A 3,870-nucleotide genomic window follows, 5' to 3' on the forward strand; every position below is an offset into this window, starting at 1 on the left:
AATTGATGAAATTAGCAGAGGACGTTGAGGCACAATTGTTAAAGAGGCTTAACGAGTCACTGTGGTATGCAATCCAGGTTGACAAATCTACCGATGTTGACAAGGCAATACTGCTGGTTTACGTGCGATATATATTTCAGGATGATGTGCATGCGGATATGTTGTGTGCGCTTCCCTGCCGACAAACACAACGGCCGCAGGACTATTCAAGTCTTTGGATGATTACATGTCAGGAAAATTGGATTGGTCATTCTTTGTTGGTGTACGCACGGATGGGGCTGCTGCCATGACAGGACAGCTGTCTGGTTTCACTATCCGGGTTAAAGAGGTTGCGCCTGAATGTGAGTCTACGCACTGTGTCATTCACAGAGAAATGCTGGCTAGCTGAAAAATGTCACCTGAATTTAACGTAGTATTGAATGATGCTATCAAAGTTATCAATCACATCAAAGCACACACCCATAACTCGCATCTGTTTGGGAAGCTTTGTGAGGAAATGGACGCAGAGCACAAACGCCTTCTCTCATACACAGAAGTCAGATGGCTATCGATGGGGAGATCGCTTGCCAGAGTGTTTGAGTTATGAAAAAAAGTCACCACTGGCAGAACATTTCAATGACGAGGAATGGGTCGCAAAACTCGCTTACCTGTGCGACATATTCAACCTGCTCAACGAACTCATTCTGTCACTTCAGGGGAGAATGACAGCTGTCTTTAAGTTGGCAGATAAAGTGGCTGCATTCAAAGCCAAACTGGAATTGTGGGGACGGCGAGTGGACAGGGGCGTATTTGACATGTTCCAAACATTAGCGGCGATTTTGGGAGAGGCTGAGACTGGGCCGTCGTTCTCCCAGCTGCTGCGCTTTCACCTAGCTTCGCTGTCAACAGAGTTCGAGCTTTACTTCCCAACCGCCAAAGACCCACAAAGTGTGAAGGAATGGATCCACGAGCCATTTGTGAATGAAAGAAGATCGACACCTTGAGATAGCAAATGACGGTGACCTTAAAAGTATGTTTGAGAACTTCATCTCTGCCGACCTTTTGGATTAAAATCAAGGCTGAATATCCTGAGATAGCTAGCCACAAAAGCACTGAAAACGTTGCTTTTTCAACATCCCTATCCCTGCGAACCGGGCTTTTCCGCAACGACGGTAAAATAAACAAAATTACGGAGTAGACTGGACATAAGAATGTCACAAACTAAAATGTTATGAAAAAGTGTCTATACTAAAGTTATAGGCCTAATCGATATTCCGTCTGGTCTTGTTGAGGACAGCTGCCTTAGACCACTGTGCCACTCAGAGGCCCTACTACATTGTTGAGGGAGATGGCACATAAGCATTCAGCTGAACCTTTGTACCTGCTGTAAACAGTGTATGCGACAAATACATTTGATTTGATTTATGTTTTGACCAAATAGATGTCAATGTTTGGGCTCTTATAGGGTTGGAGACTCCTGCTGGCTATGCATCTCAATGTGCACTTGTCTACTACCCACATGGAGGTCCTCTGTAGCCCAGTCGGTAGAGCATGGCGCGTGCAACTTTAAAATAAAGATAGCCTCATTGGCGTTGCCCGTGCTGTCACAGACGCCCTAATAGGCCTCTATATATCTCTATGGTGTCAATTGTTTCAGTTATGACCATTTCGGTTTGGACAATTTTTACTTATTTTGGACTATGGGGATTCTTTGGACTAAAGAATCCCCATAGCTAACATATGGCTGGCTATCTTTCATTTGGACAGATATACATTCCAGTTTTAGTCCCAAAACTTTACTTTACATATTTCTTGACACATTAGATTTTAGTATTGAATCTTCTTAAAAAAAATGTGTTGTTATTTTACCAACTTGCTCGCTCATTTTCTCCAAAATGTTTGCAGACTACTCACCATGTGGTCATGCTGGAGAGGGGTGCAATCCCATCACCTGGTGATATTTGTAGGGGTGTGGCTTAAGGCACATTCATTCTACAGTCTTTTAATGTGTGTATTTTGGTATCGACATCAAAAGGTGGGACAGCATTTTTTTGAGAAAGATGTTTAAAAGTAAATAAAATCACTAATTAGATCAGTTTCTTCCAATGTAATAATATAACAACTCTAGATGTTCTATTGAAATAATAGTGTTAAAAATCACAAAAATCATGAATTGCTTTATTTTCAATCATGAAGTTTTGGAGGGTTTGGGACAGCCACCTCTCAATAGAAATAGGTGTATAAACATTGAGTTGTACTATGTACTTGTACATTGTACAATATTCATTTAACAATATGTTTGTTATTGCCTTGGGCTGAATTACAGATATAATGATGTAAAAAAAAAAATCCTAAATTTGAAGACTTAACTGTTTTTATAAATGTGTAACCTGCAATTTGCAAAACTTCTGTAGAATCCCCCATACACGTGTGTTTTTTGTTTGTTTTTAGGCCATGTGGTGTGCCAAAAAGGACTGCAAACAAACAACAGCAGTTTTCAACAAACCAATTCCAGTCGTATGCACGGAACAAGCAGTATACGGAAAACATGCCCTCCCAATATTGCCTCTGAATACAATGCTAACCCCAAAAGTTCTCAGCAAACATTGAAAACAGCCGACACAAAGGAGTCAGGTGCCAGTGCTAGCAGTCAGCAAGCACAAACATGCAAATACAGGCCACTGAGGAGAGTAGCATCTGTGTCTCTTCAACTTCAGAGATGGACTCTGGTGCAGAACCTAACAATTTGCTCCCGCCTATCATAAAGTCAGCGGTGAAGCAGAGGCAGGTCAAAAGAGGGCTGTCGTAAACTATAGAGGACAGACAATGGCACTGCCCACTCTGTTAACACTTAGATAGTTAACACATAGATACTAGGTCACTGTTGGAAGTGAAGAGACAGAGAGAGAGACATACATCATCCAAGCAGGCACTCCTGGGACTTCGCTAATTGCTTTCTCCGGGACATGAGTTTCAATAGGCGCTGACCCGACCTGACCACCCTGGCTGCCGGGTCTGTCTTCTTCCCAGGCCTGTTCATGCTCTCCAAGAAATGCCTCAAATACATCCCTGCACTAAGGTGGAGCAAAGGGGATGTGGTCAGTGTCAACCGGGTTGGTGTTCTCCGTTCAGGTGATCATGGCCTCCTCAACTGGTTACATCACTGCCTCCTCCTGTGAAGACATCATCAAGGATCAGTATTGGCTGACCAGCACCTACATCCTCTTTGCCATGCCCTACTTTGTGTATGAAATCTATGCTATGGTCATGAGCTACTGGTACAAGCAACGGGTCAAGGATCACAAAGCAGACAGCGGCGCCAAACGCCTGGGTGCGGCCCTGGCCTGCGACGCAAGTTCCTCATTGTGCTCCAGCACGTAGTCATGGTCACTGTGTGCTTCCCCATCTCTGTGTTCTGGCGACAGGGCAAGGGGGATTACTTTCAGGGTGTCATGTTACGGGCTGAACTCAGCACACCGTCGGTCTGTCTGGGAAAGATCCTTAACCACTACAAACAGCAACACACTCCCCTGGACAAAGTGAATGGGGCTACAATGCTGCAGTGTTAATTTTGGCACTCTGTTTTAGATTTAGTCTAGTCTTGAATATGATTAAGTCACATTTTTGTCATTTGAATAATCACTTAGTCTAGTTATTGTCAAAATGATGAAAACATTTTAGGCCATTTTAGTCAACTACACTGAACAAAAATATAAACACAACATGCAACAATGTCATAGATTTTACTGAGTTACAGTTCATATAAGAGAATCAGTCAATTGAAATAAATTCATTAGGCCCTAATCTATGGATTTCACGACTGGGAATACAAACATGCATCTTTTCGTCACAGATACACTATATATACAAATGTATGTGGACACCGCTTCA

The 3,870-nt window shown here is 42.8% G+C and overlaps 1 pseudogene; it reads left to right on the forward strand.

The window, feature by feature from the left end:
• The first annotated feature begins 701 nt into the window (after positions 1-701).
• On the forward strand, positions 702-3,548 carry LOC115101888 (ceramide synthase-like; annotated as a pseudogene).
• Positions 3,549-3,870: the final 322 nt, after the last annotated feature.

The sequence above is a fragment of the Oncorhynchus nerka genome, linkage group LG20, assembly GCF_034236695.1.
Source record: "Oncorhynchus nerka isolate Pitt River linkage group LG20, Oner_Uvic_2.0, whole genome shotgun sequence".
Classification (NCBI taxonomy): Eukaryota; Metazoa; Chordata; class Actinopteri; order Salmoniformes; family Salmonidae; genus Oncorhynchus; species Oncorhynchus nerka.